This window comes from Passer domesticus, chromosome 8, assembly GCF_036417665.1.
Source record: "Passer domesticus isolate bPasDom1 chromosome 8, bPasDom1.hap1, whole genome shotgun sequence".
Classification (NCBI taxonomy): Eukaryota; Metazoa; Chordata; class Aves; order Passeriformes; family Passeridae; genus Passer; species Passer domesticus.
The window spans coordinates 49,366,208-49,391,661 of NC_087481.1; the positions used below are offsets into that span (position 1 = coordinate 49,366,208).

The 25,454-nt window shown below is 39.0% G+C and overlaps 1 long non-coding RNA gene across 1 annotated transcript in view; it reads right to left on the reverse strand.

The window, feature by feature from the left end:
* Positions 1–11,581, reverse strand: part of LOC135306805 (uncharacterized) — a 63,729-nt gene extending 52,148 nt beyond the window's left edge. The window contains exon 1 of the long non-coding RNA XR_010367576.1: positions 11,371–11,581. This is a non-coding gene — a long non-coding RNA (uncharacterized LOC135306805). The remainder of the gene's footprint in view (positions 1–11,370) is intronic.
* Between the last annotated feature and the right edge of the window lie 13,873 nt (positions 11,582–25,454).

Genomic DNA, 25,454 nt, shown 5'->3' on the forward strand with positions numbered 1-25,454 from the left:
AACAGAACATGTGCCAGCATGTCTAATTAGCTTAGAGGCTTTTAATTCCTTTGTTGTTTTTAAATGCCACTCTATCAATATCTGATCCAGTGACCATGGAAGTGGAGAGAAGTTTCTCCACTGGCTCTGGTAGGTGCTGGCCTCAAACCCACACAGTTTATGTAAGAAAGTATTTTGTTGCTGGCTTGTTGCAGAATTGTTTGCAGGGCACAGAGAAGAGAAATGAATGGATCAAAAGCAAGATGGAAATGAGGCTACTTCTGAGCTTTAAATGCTCAGGGGGGATTTACTGTGAGTCTATAGTAAAGTGGGCATTTCACCCTAAATCCAGATTTGGAATGATTTTGTGTGTGCTTATATCAATAGAAAAACACCCTGAAGGCTGATTTCCTTTTCTTTTTCTTTCTCTCAAAAAATATTTTTTTTCTTCAAGTTAAAGCTCTGCTGATTGTTCTGTTCCCATGATGTTTTCTCATCTCCACCCCATGCTCTTGCACACTGACATGCTGCAAGGCATCAGTACCAGGGATCCCACTTCCCCAAGGGTGGATTGATGTCACATCAGCTGCCTGGCTGGGTCCAGTTGCTGTACTTCACCCCCTGCCAAATTTCTCTGTCATAAGAAAAACAAGGAATACAGCAGTGGGACAGTCATCCACCCACTGTGGGGGCTCCAAAAACTTCAAGAGCAAAGTTTCTTCTGCATAAGGGAATCTCTTGCTGTGCTGAATCATGGCATGACAGAAGGATTTAGGTTGGCTGGGCAAAAGAGAAAATTTTCCTTTGCTTTGGGAAGGAGCTGGCAGACTGTGCAGGAAACCTCTGCTCCAGAGCAGCACTGAGCTTGTTGGTGCCTGCTCATGCTGGGCTGGGAGATTCTCTCATTTTGTTTATCTGCCAAGGGATGCTGGGCTGGGAGATTTTCTCATTTTATTTATTTGCCAAGGAGTGCCAAGCTGATAACTGCTGCCCAGAGAGCTCTCACACAACCCAGAGTGACCAGTCACACACGCTCAGCTCTGCCAGCTTGACTCAGGACTGGCCTGAGCTAATCCATGGAGAGGGGTCAGTGACTGACCAGTGACCTGGGCTTGGATTACACATTCCTCAAACAAACCTCACGGGGTGCCTGAGGAGAGGAAGCATTGCCATGTCTAGCTCATCCACATGAAGGCACAGGTACATGGGTGATGACAGCACTCAGATAAGGCAAAACAGAGTTCAGCACAAGATTTGTAATCCAGTCCTAAACATTATCACTCTGCATCTTGGGACATGTTACTCAGCTTGGAGTGGCATTGAAAATAAAATCAGGTCCTGTGGCTGTGAGCCAGTCAGGTTTAGGGAAACATAGTTTGAATAACTGCACTTTTTCACTGCTGTGTGCTTGGGCATACCTTGGTGTTAGACAAATCTTTCAGGAAGCTTCCAAAACTATAACAAAACAAAACAAAAATTTAGTCCTAATCTTACATAGGCTGATACAGGACAATTTTGTGTTTTCATATGGTTCATGAAGAACTGTAGTCAAAAAGAAAGATATTTTCCTTCCCTCCTCATATAAATAAACATAGTCAACTAAACATGTTGCCTGGTGTAACCAATCTCTAACCTCTGAGATGGAATTTCTCATTTTTTTCTGACTTGATATTCAAAATTGTATAATGTAAATTTTAAAACAGATTTTATATGAAAAACATAAATAATTTCCCAACAATGGGAAGTCCTTTTTAAATTGACTTGCTGGTTTTGCTCAACATTTTCTACTCCACGGTTTTAACCACATTCATAATCCACTCAGCATATGGCAAAATCTAAGAAAATTCAGTCAGATAACCATTAGAGTAAGTGGAATGAGACACATTGCCTATTTAGTCTTATATATTGCTTGCAGGAATTGCTTTTGCTTCCAGGGAAAGAAGTTTTACTTAGCATGTAGATCTTCAATTATTAAGTGTAATGAGTCAGAAGAAAATGTTATTTTCTGTCCCCTGGAGATAAGTAGCTTATGACTTCAAGCACAATGGTAAATATCCCAAAGCCTGAATTCTGGATAGCAGTATTATTTCTACAACTTTGCAAGTTAATACAGAATTCCTACTTGTTTAGCAAACCCCAGTACTGTGTGCATTGAGATGTGAAGCGATTGGCAAACAAAGTAAAGGAAAAAGGAAAAACAAAAAGTCAAATTATGGAAGCACCTCGTTACAGGAGTGAGAAGAAACACTTATTTTCCTTTAGTTACAGGTTTCAAGACAGGTCAGTCCTCACCAACAGATATGATCCAAAGGTTGGTATTGCAACATTTGACTCAGATTGGATGTAGTAATCCAAGGGATTTTGTCATTATAGACTTGAGCCCCTGCATTTGTTGCAGCTGTGTGTCAGATCAGACCATGTAGGTCCACAGAAAACCCAGACTAGAGAGCACTCCACACTACCAACCACCACGTCTCCTAAGAACCCTTCTGAAAAACTGAAACATGATTGATCTGTGGAGCAGACGGGAAAGATCAGTTTCCCACTTGAAATTAAAAGTACCTGTACGCTTGAGGTTGAATTCATCAGCACTTGTATTAAATTTTATGCTTCATTTTCCCCTAAGTAAGTAGATTACAAACTTTCTGCAAAAAAACCTGCCATCTATAATAGAAGCTGCCCTGCCCATAAAAAAGTTACTATTAAAAACAAAACTAGAAAAGTTTTATCACTGTATTCTTGACTTCACACTGCATTACCAAAAATTGATCTGTGCATAATTAATAGCTTCCTTTAGCTAATTTGCTTCATCTTGACCTTTGAAAGTATTTATTATACAGGGAATACTCTTGCATTTCAGATAATTCACTACCAGCTCTCTGATAACATAATGCAGCTGATAACACAATGAAACGGTTAAGAAATCTGTTTAATACCAAAAAGAAGAAACACAATATTTTAATATTAGAAAGTTCTGTGAAAACCAGCAAAGAAAATAAGTTGGTTAGGAAGACTTCACATCTTAAAAATATTAAACATGAGCTCCAGATACATCACTCAGTTCCTTTGGCAGCAAAGCAGGGACCTCTCATCCATAAAAGCAAATCAATTATGGAAGTGATCAATGCAATGCAATCCTGATGTGGCAGGTGTCCAGATCAAGCTCTGTGTACAAAGATCCATGAGGTCACCAATGCTCAACAGTGGGCCATGGGGGAAATTTTCATTAATTTGACTCAGAAAGCACACTGGTAATAAACTCACTGCATATCAGGAATGTTATATACCTTTCATGCTACTTTAAAATACTGTTTTGTTATGAAATTTTTGTTTATTATTCAACAAAAAAACCAGCATCTGACTACATCAGAATGAAGAGCAATAAACAATAAATAACAGCAGCAGTCAGGATAACAGAACTGTTGAAGAAAGATGGCATCTGTGCTGCAAAGAGACATATTGCCAGATGCCATCTCCTCAGGAGATGTTCTGGAACAGCATGAAATGAATTATGAAAGGCTCAATGCTTATCAACTTGGGTTGATCATGGACAGAACAGCTATTTCAGAATGGGCTGTAAGGTTTGGAGAAGAGGTTGTGGAAATGGCACCATGCTCTGAGGTTTCCTCAAAGGCACAAGAAGCCAAAGCACAGGAAACACTGAGCCTCACTACAGGTTCTGCAGGTCCAGGGAAACAATCCACAACTCTTTCAATATGTTGGCTCTGAGCTACAGCAACACTAAAAGCCAGAGACTTCAGTGATTCTAACCCAAGCATACCACTACTATGGGTATCCAAACATATCTCTTTTGATAGTTGTATATGAAGACACATCAATATCTGCCATAAAAATAAAGTGGAAGCATCCCACTGCTGGCTTAAACACTGGGGCCAGGCACAGGCTGGAAGAACTGCACAGACATAGGAATTACAGGTCTCCAACACAGGGAGGATACCCTGTTTCACCCTAAGCATAAAAGGCTAACTGAGAGTCAGATTAATGTCTTTTGAGACATATAAAGAGGTGGACATGTTGACCACATGGTGTTGCTAGTGGAGAAGCATATTTTGTGACCTGGGCTTAAAGAAAAATTGCAAAATGAACAGTTACTTCTGATGTGATTATGCAGGACTGTCAAGTCTGAATCTGATCTAGCTGGGGAAAGCACAAAAGATTATTAAAATCAGAGAACATCCTGAGCTGGAAGAGACCTACAAAGGTCATAGAGCTCAACTGCCAGCCCTGCACAGAGTCACACTGAGTGCCTAGGAGCATTGTCCAAACATTTCCTGAGCTCTGTCAGGCTGTGTTCTGACCACTGCCCAGGGGAGCTGTTCCAGTGCCCAACCACCCTCTGGGGGAAAAACCTCTCCCTGTTAATCAACCTAAACCTCCTCTGACACAGCTTCACATCCTGTCACCAGACACCAGAGCAATCAGCGTCTGACACTCCCCATTGTGAAGAAGCTGTAGGGTGCTATGAGGTCTCACCCCAGTCTCTAGTTTAGGCTGAACAAGCCATGTGACCTCAGCTGTTCTGGTATGGTTTCTTCTCTAGACCCTTCATCACTGTGGTAACTCTCCTTTGGATGCTTTCTAATAGTTTTATATCTTTCATATATTATGGTGTCCAAAATTGCCATAGGTATGGAAAAAAATTTCCAGTCATTGCTCACCACTTAATCATACTCTAAAGAAATACTGTTATCTATGTATTTTGTCCTAGAAATAAAAACCAAACCCAAACCAACAAAATATTAAAGGCCGTCATGGAGATCTGAACAACAGAAAACAATCTCTGCTTAGGATGCAAATGAGGTCTTAGATAATATTAGGAGGGAAAACAGTAGGGTATTTCATAGCTTGGAAATAAAAGCACATCAAAAGACTATTCCTAGTTCTTCCCATTTTGGAGGGAAATAAATGTTTTCTTAATCATGTGCATTGTGGTGGAGCAGAAGTTGCCTTACAGTGCAGGAAACATTCTTCAAGGAAAAAATTGATTCAAAAGACTGAGGAATGAAGAAGAAAAAAGCTAACAACAAAAACCAAAGTAAACCCTGAATAGAGCCTTAATTATAGATGTTGAATAAGATGTTCACTGGCTGCTTTTGTTTAACATGATTTTAAGGCAAAGTCCTTTAAGCACTGTGGAGAGAATGTAGATGATAAATCAGGCTGCTCATTAACTGCTGTAATTCTGAAATATTTTGCATTTCCTGTTCAGGTTCCAGTTTAGGCCTTTTTTGTGTGTGTTAGTGATTAACCTCTGCAGGGAAAATGGAGAGGGCTAAATGGATAATCCCAATTAAATATGACAAAAACATTTATCAGCCTAACAGTAGACCTTTTCTCTCCCTTTCCTTGGGCAGTACATAGCTGATCTCTGCAGGAGGCAACCCCCCAGAAAATCACCCAGGCATCAGCAGTTTTGATTGTGAGAAAGATGAGTACAGCTGTACAAAGGGCTTGCCTGCTCTCTTTACAGACAGCCTGCAAGGAGTTTGGCAGTGTTCTGAAGTCAGTATTAAAAGCACACAGGGATGGCCACATCCCTGTGAAACATCCCATTACTTGGGACAAAGTACATGATATTTTGAGGGAAAATGTTCTTTGACATTGTACATGAACACAGCTTTTGGCCATGGAAATATGATGTTATTTTCCTCTCAAAAATCCCAGTCCCTCAGGTCCAGCACTATTTCCTGAACAGACACATCTGATCCTGTTTGATGGCAACGTGACTTGCAATAGTTGAGCTTTCAAGATCTATTCTAGCTCTACTTTTCCAGCTTTTGTCTGGTAGAGAAGATGAGGATGTAAGTTAGCTCATCGGTATGAAATACAAATAATTCTCTGGTGGTCATCACAAACCCCCTGGAAATGAAAAGCCAAACAGACTCTTGACATTTATGTAGGTCTCTCCCTGCCTAATTGCAATGAAAAGATATTTGTATTAATTTAATTTCTTTCTGGTTTGAATCTTGGATTCATAATCAGGGGATTTTGTGTTGTATCTTAATATCTAAAAAAAAAATCCAAATACTTGTCATGGTGTTTGATTTTTATCATCTGTTCTTATGACATGTTTTCCATGTTCCTCTGATATTCTTCACCTCTGTGAGCTCATTCAAGGGCACTGGGGCAGACCCCAATCTAAGCATAGAAGTGATGTTTATGGCTACAAAAGATTAAAGTTAAATGTCAAAGTACAGAAGGAGGCATTGTAAAGGGTAAGTATTAAAAACTAATAACCCAGCAAAAAAGTGCTTGGAGCAGGTGAACAGTTTCACTGAAATTCCCTTTGTATCAAATTGCAGACTTTTGCCCTTTGCTCTGTGTGGGAGGGGTGGGAAGAAATAAATCAGAAAATACTTGAGAGGAAAAAAAAAATGAGGCAGAGATTCCTCCATTTTATTGTAACCAACATATTCTTATATCTTCAATCTAGCTCGATGTTCTTTCCACTCAGTTACCAGTGAATACAGCAAGCCAGAAGCTATTCCTATGTGTATCGCAGAAAATATAAGTAAGAAAATAGTTTTTTCCAGACAACAACACTTTTAAGTGATATTTTGTGGGACAGTCTGAATCTGGGTACAAAAAACCCCAGAAGATAGGATTCTAATGAGGATTCATTTACTCTGTGGTAAAGAGAATTAGAGAAAAACCAAGGGCAATAAGACCATGGTAAAGGGCTCAAAAGAGAAATGGGCAGGAGACAGAGCAAGGGAGGGATGCAGACAAAGCAGCAGAGAATTCCTGCTCTACTAATGCAACCATAACCAGAAGGTGAAACCTATATCCAGTGAAACCAAAATTTTCAATTACTTCTTAGACATATTGAAGAATGCTTGGACAGTCCATTATTCCTCAAACATCCCCAAACACCTCCCATTAAAATTCTCCTGTTGAAGAGAAACTTTTCAGAAGTCCTAGTCACATCTTCCCTCCAGCATGAGACATACAGCTCTCCCCAGGAGCTACAAAAGCAGGTTATGTCTCCAGCCAGGACCTAAAGAGCCAAGGAAAGGGGCTGAGAGCCCCAACACGACACTGCTCTCTGTCTCTGCTGAACACCTGCTCTCAGCATGCCAGACAAAGGAACCCTGCTGTCAAGAAATGTGCCTGGCTTCAAGGAAAGAGTCTATTCACTGCACTGGCACAGGGATTCCTTGACATTTCCAGCAACTAATTTAGTCTCCTTATCTTATTTTTCCCCATCTGGAGTGGGTCAGTAATTTAAGTTTTATTTATTTTGCCTATTCTGATTAAAAGTCCAAGCCAAGCATTCTTTCCTTCACTGCACTTAACTCAAACCATGTAAAATTCAGAACATGTTCTTTGTGAACTTTGAGGCATCTTTCAGCTTTTCACTGCAGACATAAGGGCTGAGAGCTTCATGGGTTTTTCTGTGAAAGACGGGTCATATGGGGCTTTTAGGGTTACTTCTCCAGAGAGGCAGCCAGTATTATGTTGTCAATAATAAACCCACAACAGTTTTGCTGTGTTTACAAACATGTGAATTTTATCCACTTTGAAGCTTGTAGATGCTATTTTAAAGTTACTATAAAACCCTAAACTTCAGATTTTCAAAGGGTAGCTCCTAAACCTCTGCTTCTCCCTCTTCTCATCTCACCATCACTCTACTTCGAAAACAACCTGCACACAGCTAAACTTCAAGCACAAAAACAGAGCTTTGAACCAAGAGATTCTGAAGTAGAACAGTCTTGTAATTTATCTACAGACCACTACGAAAGAGGAATGTTTTCCCTCTGCCTTCTGGTGTTCAATGGAAATCATCCAAATAGAATGAAGTCCCACGAAATCTTGAACACATGATAGGATGGACTTACTGTGACTGCTGTGAAAAATACAAACAGTGGGATTATATTAATTTTCCCCAAGGCAAAGGAGAGTTCATTGCAAATTTACCAGGATGCAAGAACACAGATAAAGAGGTTTTGTAAAAGTTACTGAAATGTTTGGAAAAGGATTTGTTGGCATCAAGAAACCCCACGTACACTTACTGCAGGGTTTAATCATGTCCTTAGATCTATTCTATGCTACAAATCTTCCCAACGATCTGGTCAAGATGAAAATTAAGATGAAGACTGAGGGGTAAGGGGTAAATATTCTGATTAGTTATGTCCAGAATTAACTTAACTGGATCCTTTAATTTTTCTTACCATAAATTCTAGCAGAGGTTGCAGCTATTTCCAGGCAAACAGACTTTATTTCGACCTGGTGCACCTCTGAATTCTGAGAGTTGTAAAGCCACACTGTTAAACACCACAGCCAGATTTAATGATGATAGAAGACATTTTGTGGAAAGCTCTGTGCTGCTGTAGCCAATGAGAGAAATTGATATTTCTAGGTAGCATTGCTGTTTATGCCAAGCTAGTAGAAATTTAAATGATCGTTTGGAGGTGCCTACCTAGCTCCATCCTCACTTCAGACAGAGACAAGAACAAGTTACAACCCGATTTCCAAGTGCAACATTTAAACTGAACTGGATCCTAAGTGTTGTGCTCTCCCTGACTCATCTTACAGGCAACATCTCCTCACTGAATTTTGCCACTGAGGTGCCTGGAACCATAATAATGTTTGCTATAATAAATGAAAAATTATAAAGCAATATATTGTCTGACTACAGCAGTGTTTCCTTTCAGCACTTGATGTATGTTTTTTTAACTGTTATGTAGTACCAGGGATTATGACACAGGAATCCTTCCAGGTAATAAATTGCAGATGTTTATTTGCTATGCATGAATGTAAAAAACACAGCTTCATATTATTGGTTTGAACCATAGACTTAGAATTCCTTTTCTTAAGCAAATAGGCTAATCCTGAAGTTTCTTGCTTTACAAGTGATTTGAGGATGTCCTGCCTGAAGACAGGAGAAACTAAAAGTCTTTCAGTACCTAAAGGGACTACATGACATGAAGAGGGGCTTTTTAAAAAGGACATAATTTGATAGGAAAAGGGGCAATGTCTTTCACACTGAAAGAGGGTAGGTTTAGATGAGCTATTAGGAATAAATTCTTTGCTATGATTGTGGTGAGGCCCTGGTACATGTTGCCCAGAGAAGCTGTGGATGCCCCATTCCTGAAAGTGTTCAAGGGCAGGCTGGATGAGGCTCTGAGCATCCTGGTCTAGTGGGAAGTGTCCCTGCCCATGGCAGGGAAGTTGGAACAAGATGATCTTTAAGGTCCCTTCTAATCCAAACCATTCTGTGATTCTATGATCTCTTCTGTTTGAGTGACAAAGTCCATCCAAGGTCAAGTTGGGAAAAAACCCAAAACCAACACAAAATATTTCCTTACAAAATCCCCAGAACACTAAGGCATTCCTAACCAATTCCAAGTTTAATGGCATCTCTTGACCTTTTGTGTCAACTGACTGGCTCCATTGTGACTTTAGCTGTGTGAAAGGTCTTTAGGATTCAGATAGGTCAACCAGCTCAGAATGCCCCATGTGGAGAGGAGACTTAGAATAGCACAAAGGCATTCCTGCAAAATTAATCACTGATCCTTTTGCACATATTCCCTGCCAAAACCACTAGTTTTAATAGTGACTTTTGGTGGGAAAGATATGTGTCCTTTTATCTCCAGAGTTAACTTGTTTCACAGATAGTAACAAGTAATAGCGCTTGACGCTCAACTCAACACTAGAGCAAGGAACTTGCCCTTTTTATCTACAAAACAGACAGAAATTCAGTCAATGTTATAACTTTTCATATATTACAACTTGCAGATTTATGAATGAAGACAGTTTGGATAAGCTGAATAATAACCTTTGCAGGATATAGCAGAATAAATTTACAACACAACTGCCACTTTTACAGGTGAGCCATCTCTTTTTATGATGGAGGGTAGGATGCATTCAGAGAGAGTTCTGTAAATTCCCATGTCAATCTATCTTTTTAATGGAGTGTCCTAATAATAAAAAAAAAGTAAATCTGCCTGTAAAGTTGTCCTTTGGAATGCTATTACTTTAGAGAGCACAGCGCAGAAGGAAGAAATCTCTCCACTATAGAGCTGTTTCAAAACTTCTGTGAAAACAATTATTGGGGTTCTTTTTGTTTGTTATCCATCTGTTGCTAACCCTTTCCCCCCTCCTTGCCTGCACTGTTCAACACTAAATCTTTCCCTAAATGGATCTGCAGAACCCAACTTGCTCTTGCTGCTCTTATTTTCAGAAACAAAAACATCTCATCTATCTCACGTGCCCAAAATTCTTCATTACAGCCAGATGTATCTGCCTAAACAACCTTTCAAACTACATGCCTCTGAGTCTACAGGTGACGATTAAAATGTAATAAAGAGCCCAGTTTTATTCTCTAATTGATCTTCTCTAGGAAAAAAACACTTTCGCTCATACACTTAACTGCTTTGACTTTTTTACTGTAGAAGTATCACACATGGGTGTAAGGAAGGCAGGATTTTGGCCTCTAGTTCAGCTGAAGTTTCATTCCAAAGAGTGGTGTCAGAAGCTGAGGATGAAGTCCAGAACTACTGTTATTCCTAAGCTTACCCATACTTCATAAATGGTTTGAAATAAAATTAAGTGGTTTTATTCCTGTATTAATTTAAAGGTTGATGTATCAAAATATTTGCATTACTTTTTAAATAGATATAGTAATAAAAACTAGTCTAAAAATAACAGGTCCTATTATATTTTTGTACTAGGCCATTTTGATCATTAAGATGTTCTATTCCTTGCATTGCTAAAATGATACAATAATAATAATAAAATCCCCACAACAGTTTGCCAAGTTTTAATTACAATATTATAGAGCTGGAATTCTTCATTTTATTTGCTGCTAGATTTAGCAAGTAAGTGGCTATCTAAGCTTCCTTTCCCAAGCTCTGTTCTGCTATGTAACACACTGTCCCATGATTTCTTCTTTTGACTTTATGCCAACAATCAGGAAAGTATGAAAACCTAGAGCTATGGAAGGTTTTGTGCTGACTTCAGAAAGAAAGCATGTAAATGGATAACTGGACATCAAAATTAAAGAATAGCAAGTCTTTCAAATCTAGGGTTTCTTTTTTATGTATAAAATACTGAAAGGAAGGTTGTCTCCAAGACACTGATTGAGTCTCTTTGCACAAAGCAGGATTCATTATCTAGCACAGCCTTTGTACACATAGTTTTAACTTCAAACAACCAGCCACAAGCCAGCTTAAAACCAGCAGCACTCTGCCTAGAAAGAAGTACCCATAGGCTTCTTTAGGTTGTAGATTGGTGCTATTATCATTCAAAAGACACAGGATTACATCTTTTCCTGAACATCCAATAAACCAGTACAAGTCTTGAGAAAAAAGAAATTCCATTCAACAACTGATTTCATAGTGCATTACAGAACCTCATCATAGCACTTACCTCTGCTTGTTGAACCAGAGATGATTGTTGCTCAGATTGCTCCACCACAAAAAATAAATCTCCAAATATTTGCTACTAATCACAGCACCTAAACAAAATAACTCACCCCACCAAAAAATTACAGCTACTACAAGACTTCTATACAGGTTCAATTTTGTGCAGCTGGTTGCAGGGAGCAGGAATTTGATTTGGGATTAAATTCACCTGAAGGAGATTGAGACTGGAGATTAAATTCACCTGTAGCAGAAAAACAGTCTTTATAAGATTTAACAATTCCTAAGCAGCATTTTGAGTGGGTCACATTTTTTTTTAATCAAAAGAAAGACAAAGATAAAATTGAAAGAAGACAAATAGTTGATGCAGTCATGAGCAGTTTAAAAGTGAAAAAAAAAATGGTTAATACAGTCTGCTCATCTAGGTTGTGTGGTGATAGGAAAAATCTGAAGGAGGAGATAGAGATCTTACAGTAAAATCTTTGGACAAGCCTTTGTATTCACCTGTATAAAAGACATCATATTCTGTAATGATAAAAATGTAGAACAGGACCTTGTCTTTCTTATTTAATCCCATATGGGCTCAGATAACCAAAAAAATCAGGCTCAGCAGAGTGTTCCCTTCAACCATCAAAAGAAAATGCTGGCTTGGCTTTATTTTCCAAGCAGCTTGGCAATATCTGTTCATATTTCAAAACTGTTGGTGACCTCTGTTCTTGTAAGTCCAAGGTATCTGACTTGTCACAGTTGTATGCATATTCCTGGAAATCATGGGAGACCACCATCAGTTCAGGAATGTCTTGGGAAATCCACAAATGTTCTGCAAACATTTGGTGGGTGACTGGCAATATTGAAGGAGGCTATACTTGGTTACCCAAACATTTTAACAGAAAACAGATTTTCCAAGCAGAAATAAAGGCTGTAGAATAAGAAGGAAGATTGCAAAAGTTCACCAGGCTGACCCCTCCACTGGATACCAGGTCAGTGCCCACAACTGCCTGTAAAGAGAAACTGCTTCATCACAAATAATAATATTGGTGATAATAATATTAATATTGGTACCATGACCTCAGATCATTCTCTTTAATAGATTTATTCATGTTTGCTGAAGTCTTCATAAAATGTTAGTCACAAGTCAGGAGAAAAATCTGATGCAGAAAGGGATGTGGGAAACATCTCTGTTGTTACATTCTGTTGGCTCTGAAGCTGTGGAAAGTTTAATAACTGTATAAAAAGTTTTTATCCATCCTTAGGTTAGGTTGAGTCAAATTTATCTTCTTATTCCTGAAATTCAAGAAGTTAAAGAAAATATTGAATAAGTAAGCAGATGTTTTCAGTTATCCTCCTTCCTGAAAAGGAAGTTGTTCAGACGACCAAATGAGGTGAAATAAATAGAAAGTACATTTTGAACATACAGCTCTTCCTGTGAAACCTTTGTGGGAAATGGATTTTTTCCATACAGAAGTTGCTTACAAAGTAAAGGTCTTGTTTATAGATTTTAAAATATTCATGCAAACATAATAACTTCAGTTACATTTTCAGACTTTTGATCCATTTACAACATGGGAAAAAAGAGTGTGTGAAAGGTTTCGATTAGTCTTAGAAACCTCTTAATTCCTGGAGCACAGAAAAACATTAGCCCTGGGTTGTTTTTAATAGTAACTCTGCACTAAATCTCAGGAGTAGCATATTTCTATGACTTTTGCATAAGACAAGTGCCAATATTGATTTCTAATCACCATTCTATTATTATGCATATATTACACATTAACACTTCCATGATTTTAATTCAGTACTCTGCAACCTGTAAATGTCCTCTGAACCTGCACAAATCCCACTGAAGGCAGTGCCAAAAAAACCCAACTCTACTTATTTCACTGGGCTTTGGAACAGGATTCCCTAAAGACACTCAGTCTTACACGCCACCCTGTGTTAGACCTGCTCTCTTCCTGCATCTTCCCAAATGCAGCAATTGAGCCTGAAAGTTTCTATAAATCACATAATTGAGAAACCAATGCACATAAAAGGAATTATAGCAAAGTCATTTTTATTTTGTAATATCCTGGACCAATGCCCAGGATGGACTGCACTCAGAGCTCCCTAGGTGATCATTATGGTTCAAGAAAGGTTTGGGGAAAATCATACGACAGACAGAAAGCAAGTATTGAGTAGAGCCATTGGAACTGTTTATGTTTCAGCCACAATAGAATGTCACTAAGGAGACAGAAATTGCTACCTAAAATCATGACCAGAATTCAGAATTACCAATGGTTTCTCTTCAATACAGCCAATATGTGTCTGAAGACAATCCACTGACTTCCAGAGCCACCCAAAATGACAGTGGATTCCTGAAGGACTATTGTTAAATGGTATTTAACTATTCCCCTTTTGGATCAGCTTTTTATTGCAGTGGAATTGCTGTGCATTGATCCTGATATGTCTAACATTTCAGCTGAAGTTACACACTTTTTGATAATGGGTTTTCACATTATTCCTATGAGTCAAGACTTACCTTAGTCCATAATCCAAAATTTTTCTTTTGACATGAGCCCCTGTGTTTGATTTCAATACTTACTGACAAATTTAAGACAAAGAGCGTACAGGTTTCTGCGTGTCTGCTTTGTTAGGGATGTGTATCTCCCAGTGAATGGATTACAAATGAAAAAATCCCAGATTTTCTATATTTTCCTTATGTAATCATAAATTTCTCCTCTGCTGTTTTTCTGAGTTTTTTCCTTATAGCAGAAAAATGGTGCTGATGAAATTTGGATTGCTGTTTTTGACTGAACTTGCAAATTGTATGGAAACTAAGTTATTTTGGCAACTCATCTCCTCTGCTACCCTGGGAACACGTAGGCTGAAAGGGTTCAAAAGTAATTCAGTGACACACAGAGTAATGTGTGAGCCCTGCTTTCAGAAGGAGCCAGGCTAAAAACAGACTTGAACTGGATCTTGGCTAAAAACGAACTTGAACTTTCTCTACGATCACCAAAATGGGAACTGGCTGTATCCATCATTTGGTAAAGTGATATGAAGAAGATTGCAGAATTCACAGCTCCTGTACCACAGTGGTCTCCCAGTGACCACTTGTTCTACCCACTGGAACCACTCCATACAGCTGAATATCCCAGAAAGAGGAAGGTGTGGATAAACTCTGTGTGTGCTGTTCTGGAGTTCTGGGTAATACTGATGCAGTTTACTACTAATTCTACCTTAGTGAAACCTGAGACAGCAGTGGCACTATTCCTTGCACTGGCAGTGACATATGGGGAGATTTCTCAAAGCCTGATGGAAGGAATGGAGTATCCTGTCTCCTGGGGAACCAGCAGTGCTGAGAGACCTTGTCTGAAAGAGTGCTGAGTTGGGCCAGGGCACTGTGCAAATTCTGCTTGCAGATTCTGTTGGCCATGAGTGAAATTTTTCCTGCTAGTGACACGCTGGTAGGAATTAATAAATCCAATGTTTTCTATAGAGAAGGAAAGAGGAAAGAAACCCTAAAAAACCCTCTTTAAACTGTCTCCATGGTGCAGGCATGTAGTGCCATTACACTTCACTGGAGATGCTGATAGTCCATTAATGAGAAATCATGGCAGGAGAGCCCTGTATGCAAACACAACATGTTGTCTAAATAAATGTTGCTGTTCTATTTCCCTCATGCTTATTTTTTATGGTTCTTATGAAATGATTCCTGGTCATAGGAAAAGTGTGAGTGGTTTTGTTTATCCTACTTGTAATATGAGAACAATTTTCAGGCTGTCATTTCATTATTAAATGTGAAAACAAACCAATCACTAGATCACTACAAGACTGAATTCATGAAAACAAGTCCATTTCTGCCTTACCTGTTTTAGCAAGACTTAGTATGAGTGATGGTAGGTAAAGCTTCTACCATCAAGTACCAAAATCATTAAATGACTAATCCTTGTTGTCAATAAGATCTGCTTTCAAAGTTAAGTCTACCTTGTCTACCTTCCAAAAATTACTAGGAAATTTATGATTCAACAATGAACTCTTAATTGCTTCCTCTTTATGTTGATCTGTTTTCCTGGAAATACAATTAATTCTCTATGCTGAGCCTTTAAGAATGAAACAAATTGTAGTCCTTGCTCTCCTTGGCAATGCAATCACTTTTAATCAGTGCATAATTAGAATTTAAACAGTATCAACCTGTCCCTGTTGCAAGAAGGTAGCTGCACTTAAACTTCAATTACTCCTAAATTTAAAAATCAATTGCAAATAAAATGTCCTGCTGCTGATGCTAAAGAGATTAGAAAGACCAGAATACATTCACACGAGAAGCCAGTCATGTCAACACAATTGCAACAAGCAGCTGCCATAATGTAGGTAATTCTGCTGTAATGCAATATTAAGGCCTTTATCTAATCAAAGGCTGTGGGCTAAGGCTGTCAAAAAATACAAGATGCCTGAAAAGGCAGAATACTATTGTTTTATATATGCCTTTATCTTGTGCAAGATAAATTAGCTATTTAGCTGAAAAATTGTGGGATTTTTTTTATATGAATGCTTTCTATGGTGGGAACTTAAAGGTTTTTTAAGTTGTTGTTTCCTTTCCTCTTTTTTTCCTCTATAGAGAAAAAGTTTTCCCTCGCAATCTATCTATAGCAAGATGATGGAAAAGTTAAAGACCAGACATCCTTTGTGATGACTCTAAAGGCATGAAATAACAAGTCTTTTTTGTATGTGTTTATCACAATGTTTTCTGGAGAAATCAAAACTGCAGTGAGACATCGGCAGCTGGGGTGGCCTTTGAGGAAACCTGGAGCTGGACTCAAATTTCTGCACCTCAGTTTTCTATGCTCACCCCTGCTAAGTGTCCAGGTAAAGGGCTCCTGTGTGTGGCTGAAGAAGCAAAGCTCTCAGCAGGCAGTGGAGAGGAGTCTGCTCCTCCTGGGATCTTCTCCAAGAGGGATTCCAGGTTCACAGGAACACTCAGCGGGTCTGGGCTGGAAGCCAGTTACTGCTATGTCCAAGGAGGGAAGGACCATGAGGTCTTCCTGCCTTAGACACTGTAATACCTGAGGAAAAACTTAACAAATTTATTAATATTCTTGGGTGGAAACTGCCAGAAAAAAAAATAAAAATTTCATCATGTCTACTTGGAGACTGTCTCTTTTTAAGGAATTGTTCCAAACCATCTCTCTAGGGATGTGACTCTCATGTCACCATGGTAGGAAACAGTGAAGAATTATTGGCTGCAAAACAAAGCTAAACTGAAATGTGCTGAAAGGAGTATCCAGACCCTACACTCTGTGAGCAGATACTGCTCTGCAAGTCTGGCTGTCATGCCCCTGCAACACTAATGCCTGTACAATCTGCTTTCTATCAAAATGACAGTGGGGAAAATCCCAGAAACGTTGAGATACCTGGCAAGAAAGTAGTGAGGTCTGCTGTTCTGATAATTCTTTCATGTTTAGTATTATGGAAATTGGGCAAAGTATACATCAATGACAGCAGATATTTAATAAAAAGCATGGCAAACCTCACAAAGAAATTTTCTGCTTTCTTCCCTTTTAGGGTAGAGAAGAAAACTTATTTTCTATCCAAGGCATACCTTTGGCCTGACTTCTTATAAATATCTATTTTTTTCAGATGGCAAAGGGACAGGCACACGTCAGCTGCATCAACACCAAGCAGTGCTAGTGGGCACCTCTGGTGACACAAGAAGAAACTTTTTTATTTGGTATATACATGTATTTTCTTCTTAAACTTCTCCCTTTTCTTCTGAAACAAATCGCCATGGTACTGTTCAGAGCTGCTAAAAGTTGTGAGTGAAGGAAGCAAGCTGTGAAAAGTACCCAGAATACCTCTAATGGTCCCAGGTACAGGGACCATTAAAACTCATTTTTAGAAAAGGTTTTAAGGCTTTGACACATATGCAAGTGGAAGCACTTCTTTGTGTCCCTTCTGGGTGTTTCATCCTTTCTCATTTCTCCTGCAAGTGGGATTTTGCTCACAACAGCTGGGCCTGAATCCTTGGACAATCTGCACAAAATGCATCTGGGAAGAGAGAAAACTCCTCTCCTCCCTCCTCCTCATTTTTGCACATCCACACCTACAATTTGGGCTCTCTCTCACATACACCTTGGTGTCTGCAGTCAGTTTTTATTTCTCCTTCACTGAGGCACATCTCCCACTGAGGTATCATTACCTCTGCACTCAATTCTCTCACTGAATATCCTAAAAAGAATCACAGTCTGACATCCTACCGCATGTGAAAGTGAAATAAAAATGTTTCTTTTTCCCCTGTGTGATACAAAGTTAGAAATCCTTATCCATCCCTGTGATTTGGTTATTCTAATCTGATCAAGTGCCACTCAGTACTTCATCTTAGACTGTGTTAGAAGCTGCAGCTCATGTGGGAAAAAATATATGGAGCAGAAATGATAAATGGTGTCAAAATAATTAAGGCCAGGTTTTCCATTTTTCCTTTCTCAGCCTTTGTGTGATTTCCTACCTCTTAAACCTACCAAGGGCAAAGGATATAAATTTTCCTTTGGACATAGGTGGCTAAGTGCACACCTATACAACACAGCCTCTGGTGTCTGTAAAAATGCATTAATTCCATCCTGGTTCTGTAGAGAAGAGGAATCTTTGTTGTGTGTTGGGTTCCTGGTGTTAAACCTGAGGGTTTGCAGTATGTGATCACTGACACAGCAAGAACAGGATGACCTGACATCTTTATCTGCCATAAAGTGAGAGGAATTGAGCATGAAAACAATATCTGAAAGCTGGGGCTTCTAGAAGCCAGCCTGGCTCAGTGCCTGTGGTTACAGAGTCATAAGATTAGGGCACAAGAGGAAAAGGCAGTATTTTTTAATAGCTGGGATGAAGCTGCAGGTAGGGAAGGAACAATACAGGAATTTGGACACCCACCAGGTTTGGAACAACAGAGAATAATAATTTGTTATTTTAGACACCTGATCAGTTCCCACTTAGCTTGTTTTGCCTGGGAGCAATGCCAGCATGACTGTTGTTTCCATGAGGATTCCCATGGTCATATAAACTTCTGTGTCTCTTCAACTGAACAACCATGCTTAATCTTTTTGTTGTAAGACACTTTTCTGCCAAATACAGTGAAATTACTTTTTGTATTTGCTGTGCTATTTGCTCATTAAAAATATAATGTCATCCTTGAAGTTCAACATGCTGTCTAGTCAGAGAGCTCTTACAGCTAATGTTCTTCTGAAGGACTGGAAGTCCTGATTTGAGTGGTCACATTATTCAACAAGACTCCAGAAAGGAGATATGGTCAATCAAAAAATAAATTGAAAAATCCAGGAAATTTGAAATGGAGTGACTACAACCAATTGTACTGATATGAAATGTGGTGCAGGGAAAAGGACCAAATTATTCCCTTTGAAATCCCTAAAATCAGGAAAGAAAGGGAAGCAAGAGACAGAAGAGAAACAGAAGAACTGAAACTTAAAAAAAACCAAAAAAACCCACCAAAACAAAAAAAAAAAAAAAAAAAAAAAAAACCAACCAAAATCCTGATAGAACATGGACACAAGAAAAGCCAATGGGATGACCTGAAGTGCAGGAATATGGCCCAAATCTTGACGAAATTCATCCTCATTGAAAGCACAGGATTAAACTCTCTTTCCTGAAAGGAAATTCTTCTTTCAAGGAAACCACAATGGTTTCTTCTGACTTTGCAGATCAAAGAAATAATCAGAAAAAGGAATAGGCATCCACTTTTCTGTGAGAAGTGCTGCTGCACTCTCTTGCCTCGCTGGAAATTTGCCATTATCTTAATGTCCATCTTCCTACAGAACCATTATATTCTGTATCACATATTCCTCCCAAAATGATCATCTGTAGCACTTTTATTCTCTGAAATACCAATTCTGCTACACTTGTAGGAGTCAGTAAAATAACCTTGGGGATGTGTTTTGCTTGGCCATTCTGAGAGAACTTTTCTCACAAGGGAGGGTGTGAATAACACTGGTGCAATGGAATTTCTGTTGAAGCCATTAGATAAACTTTAATTTCTCAGGCTTTGGGTAAGTTTTTGCCTAATTCCCTTTTTATTCTTCCTGTGTTTGCGACATGCACAATCTAAATCCATCACACTAAGAATGAGATGGTTATTCCTTTCACAATGATATTTCTTGATATTTCAGCTTCTCTTTCTGTCTCTCATGTTCAGAACAGCTGGAATTTCTTGGTACCTCTGGAAAAGTGATATTTCTCCTCTCAGCTTCTCAGGATATCTCTGGCTGTTTTCTCATTAGGCTCACAGCAAGAAATAAATGAAGCAGGTGACTGGCACTGAGATTTTGATTCTGATGGGATCCCTGCCACACAGTGAGCTATAGCTGTAGCATTAAGTATATGCTTTAGGTGAAAAATAAAGATATAAAATAAGCTGACTATCAAAACTCAAGTAATACAGTTATGGCTCCATCTAAGACAAGACTGTACATGCTTTAGTGGATTTTTCTTTTGTTCACAACATCCTTTTAACAGGTTTGACTCATGCAGTGGAATGATGCCCTATCCACAGTCCTTTCCCCAGCATGCTAGCATAATTTGTAATAGCAAGAGTCTGCACACCAAAAGGACAAACCTGATTCTGCTCTAGTCTGTATACATTCTGCTGTTATCTCCAAGGGAAAGTAGATTGATAAGTCAATTTAATGGATGTCATGTTCATGCAGAGATAAGAAGTTTCCTTACCACCAAATTTGTTTTTTGTACTGTGGGGAGCTGCCTACTTTGCTAGTGTTGCCAACTAAGTGTAAATAGGTTATTTAACAAATATTATGCCTATGATTGAATTGCAGTTGTTGGCAGTCTTTTTTGGAGGCTATTCTAGTTCTGATTCTACTTCAAGAAAATTATAAGGAAGCAAAAAGCCTCAAATAATTGTGAGAACAAGAATATTGAAAACCCTGATAAAACTCTCAAGATTTGAGTGGTTTGTTTTAGTCTACAGGGGGAACTATGATATTGAAGATTATTATTATGTGCCACAAAAAAGTGAAAAGTTCTTCTTATGCATATTGAGGATAAATTCTTTGTAATATATCAAGAGAGACTAAATTGACCATATCTAATATGAGCATTAGAGAGATGGAGGTGCATACAAGAACACTACCAAAGTTCAGTAAGGCAGCTGTCCTTAAATACTGGGAGACATCTTCATACTCTTGAAAATTAATGCAATTAAAGTGTTATTTGAGCTATCTGAACCTGAATTGTCATAGTAAATACAGCTTGAGGTACCTTATTTTCCACATTATTAATATTTGTATGCATGTTTAAGTATTTTCTTTTTCATCTTAGTTCAAAAGATATAACTTGTCTTGGCTTTATTATTTATTATTTATAACCTTAATACATATTCATTTTATACTCTGTTCTGCTCAGGCACATTATTCATTAATATAATCAATTACTTCATTGCATGATTTTGTGGACTTTGGAAGTGGTTTATGATTTTCATGAGTTGCCCAAATTTATTTGTCTTTGCATCTGAAAATAAGGAGTTCTACACCTTATTGTAATTTAGTTTTTCAGTCCTGATAAAAATGCTTCTGAATCCAATGAATTGAGGTAGGATACTGGGGGACAACAAGATCTGATTCTTTCTGGTTTTACTATTTTTATGTCAATGAAATTTCTTTGTCTTGGAAAGAGTAGCCCCTTCTTTACTACTTCTACTTCTCTAGTTTCAGAGTAGAATCAAATCTAATTTAGGGTTAAGAATGTCCATGCCTTATGCACTGAGTGTTTATAAATTCAGGTTCCCAGTGAAGGCCTGCAAGTTGTATACCTTTAGTATGCAGTCTAACCCTATAGTCTGCAGCTGTACTTTTTATTATGCAGATTAAATGCAACCAGGCTGCTACAGTTACAAGAGAAAGAAAAATCTATCTGGCTTGTTGAAATAAGATCTTTGCATGGCATAATGCACATTAATTACATTTCATTCATTAAATTAGTCACTTCTATTTAAGCTGACATACAAGGAGTGGTTTTTATGCTCAGCTATTGTCTAAGATAGGAAGTATAATAAGTCAACTGAAGCAATCAGCTCCTTAACCAGCACAAACTGGTGCAGCCTTACTAAAATTCAGCGTGACTTTGTTAATTTACCACAGGGGAGACACTTGCCATTCAAAGTCAGATTTCCCGACTTGCAATCTCCTTCACAGTGACTCTCACAAAGATGCCTACAAGAGTGGAATTTGCATAAGGTCTCCTTGCTGCTAACACAGGAACCCGGGGTGCTCCAATGCTGTCAGTTCGGGAAGCGCTGGCTGCGCTGCACAGAGAGAGGCAGTGCTTGGAAGTGTCATGGCTTCTTCCCAAGGGGGCTGGCTGTCAGCTGCTTTTCCCTAGATTCTGTCAGAGCAAGTCAACTTTTAGCACCTGTTCTTCAGAATTAAGGGATAAGAAGGAGGCTCCATAAATCTGTTTCTGGCTCAGAGGAATGTCTCAGGAGCTGTGCACTTTCGGTCCCTCCATGGGTTGTACAACAGCACTGGAAAAGCCAAGAGGACACACTATTAACAGCCTCCTGAGCATCTGCTAGCACTACATTAACTGGGTTGCTCGGTGCAAGACCCATAGCACCTGTCCAGACCAGGAACTGAATTCCCAATGTGGGCAGGGGAGCAATGAGGTCTGCATGGAGTCCCTGCAAAGAATACCCTGCACAGAAACAAGCAGTCCCCAGGCTGCTGTGAAACCACCTTCCTTTGTCCAGGAAATTCCAATTTCCTCTGTTATAAATAATATTCTCCAGTGGACACCTTACAACAAGCATTGTAAATGACCTTACAACACTTAGGATAAATAAAAACCAGGAAATCAAGACTTTGTCCTCATGATTGCTGTGACTTTGTGGAACAAAACATATTTTCTGTGTATTTCCAGTTCTCTTTATCCCTTGCCCCATTCATGTCTGATTATATAGACTGTAAGGTTTTCTGTGTTTTCAACACTATTTTCATCTCTCTCTGTCCTGACAGTGCTTGGGGTGTAAGCGTTGGTGTCAGACCCTATACACTGCTGAGATGAATGGTAGGCTCCTGAACATAGTCTTCACAGTGTGAAATGGTATAAAAAGAGATGCTGTAATAAAAAAAAACAATTCTAAATGACATTTTACTTAACTGAAAAAAGTCAGTGTTTTATAGTTCCTCCATTTCCAATGAATCAGCTGATCCATACTGTTTAAAAAATCATCAGGCAGTAGCTGGTCTAACATAATTTAGGCATCTTCAAAGAGATGAACAGTGCATACTACTGGAAAGGATCTAATAAGTTAAAACCCCACCTATTACGTGATAGGATGGCTGCTGAAATAGTGAGTTTTACCCTGGGTGAAGGAACATTTACCTGCACAGGCATCATTACAAAGAGCCCAGCATATGCCCCCTAAACTTATGGATCCTTCAAGCAACTTACAGTCTCTGTGCCTTGCTTCATGTTTTAAGAGAGTGCTTGTCAGGTACATAGGCAAAACTTTGTGATTCATATTAGATATGATGGCAATCAATTTTTCTGATATTAAAATGTGTCTTAGCACATTTTTGTCCTTTTTTTTTTTTTACTGATGAACCTGAAAAATACCTTTTTTTTTTTCCTTTTTAGAAATAACATACAAAAATCTTATTTTTACAGCTGCTCATCTGTCTATGCACCCTGCTAGTGATAAAAGGTTCAACTGCCAGGGTGAGACAATCCAAGTCTGTTGTATTAATGCATTAAGTCTTACATTTTAAATAACGTTTTTTCACCTTGGAAAACTTCAAGAAAGGAACTGCTGCAGTTTTCAATTTTACTCAGCTGGGGATGATAAAAGGCAATGTCTATTTCCACATAAACTGAGAAAAATGAATCTCATTATTTTTGATGATGTAGAAAAGAAGTAATGACCCTGTGGGATCTTATTACATGGCTGAAAAGTGAATTAACTTTGGCATAACTGTATTGAGTGAATTACTCTAATGATCTGTTTCCTAACTCTTATGGGTGATCTCATAACAATGCTCTCATAATCTGGGAGTACACATGAGAGCATAAATTGATGTTGCTTTCCAAAGTTCAAACTTCCTTCTCAAAGGAAGCCACTGAAACACTCTGTCATCACATTGCTGAGGGAAGCAGTCACTCCTGTAGGTGATGATGACACCTTCTGTGGCTCTGATAAAACTGGTCCAAAGCACAGGAATTCATATATCACCATGAGGATGTAAAATTGAAGGTGGCCCTCGTGTGACAGAGAAGGAAGAGTTACTGTCTTCCTCTGACTGGTCACCTTATCCACGGGACAGGCTTTTCCAGACAAAGCCACTCTGCCTGGAAACTTGTCCTAAACATGAACAGAAAATCAGCTGGAAGTTAAAAGGCAGAAACTTTTCACTTTTACAGGAAAGGCTGGGTTTTTCAGCAGAGAGATCCTCAGGATTTTCTGTTAACCACATCATCTGAGAGACTTGAAATTGTGGACATTAAAATTCATTAGTCATTTATGAGTTAGAAATGAAGGTCTAAGTCTCTCATTTTTGTTTTCCAACAGATAAATATTTATCAGAGTTTGAAATTACTCTGTCTAGGATTTCTCATTCATCAAGGTTCAGAGCAGGGCATAACATGGAATTATCTTCTTGTGGCTCAGTAAATAAGTATTCACATTGTATTTAAACACGTCTGCAGTGTGGCTGACTTGCCCTGGGTCAGTGAGCTTCTGCACAGAGCTAAAGCTCCTTGGAGACTGGCCCTGTGCTTCATTCTGTTTGCTGCTTCCTTGTCCTGGAGTCTCAACATTACTCACTAAATTTGCGTAACACTAATTAAGGATGTGATCAGACAAAGTAATCAACAGTAGTTCTGCCATGCACTGTGATTATTTCAAGTTGAGGTGTGAGTAAATATGCAATTTCAACACAGGGATTTTAATTTTCTAGCAACAGGATTAATGAGTTTGCTTTGCATTGGTCACCACTGACGTGTGAAGTGATGGAAAGCAGAGGCAGCACAGAACACTTGTTCATGGCCATGCTCACCCTGCTGCTGTAGCCTCCCCCCTTCCAGATCTTGTTGCTTTAAACAGTTGTTTATCACAAAATCCTTGATGGAAGAAAGTAACATTTTTGAGATTAATTTTCTGGTGCCTGTGAAACTACCAGCTGTTGGGTGACAGCCTGTCAGATTTTTTAAAACAATCCAACTTTAAAGGGCAAAAATACTATGTCTGACAGGAGTAGCAGCAGTGGTCGTGCCAGGCAGCTAGTACAGCAGGTGGGTTCTGAGACACTACAGCACCATATGCTGTCTGCCACCAAAGCTCTGCAGCAGGAGACGAAACCTAAAACTGAACGGATGGAAATGTAGATGAAGTAGTGTCACTGTGTGTCCTTAGCTGCCCATCCTGCACAGAGGCCTGGAAAGGGAGAGAGAGGTATCATTCAGCTGTAGGGAGTACATGTTTTGCTTCCTAAGGAATGAAGTAATTTTTATCCTATGTTCACCAAGAAAAAACTGGAGCAGAGTAAGAAAAGGGCAAAGCCAGAGGGGTTGGTGGTGGAGCTGGGTACCAAACCTTCTTCTGCACCCTGGGAGTCCCTCAGCTCTCACATTCACCAAGATGATATTATTTACCAAGAGCTGTTACCAGCTGTTTGCAAAGACGGACAATAAGAGGACTCTGAGGCAGTAATATGCATTATCTGAGCAGTCCATGTTTGAAATGTTGGTATATTTCACAGCATTTTCCTTACCTACCTGGGAATAATAAAACTGGTAGCAGTCATTTGAAATATCAAGGAGCAGCTGTTTGCACTCTTGCCCAGCATAAATCTCAAACCACTTACAACAGCATCACAACCAACCTGAGCTACAGCTGATCTCTGGTGATAAACTCTGATTTCCTTTTTGATCAGTTTCCCTCTGCCTGGAGTCTTTCCAACATGGTGTCCTTCTTGAAGAAAGGAGTGAGACACGCTGAAGCAAATCTGCTGAAACATCATTTGACACTTCAAGCACCACCAAGGATGGAAAAACACTTGGCAGAGACTTTTGCCTGCATCATGTGTTGGTCTTCCATAATAATGATAC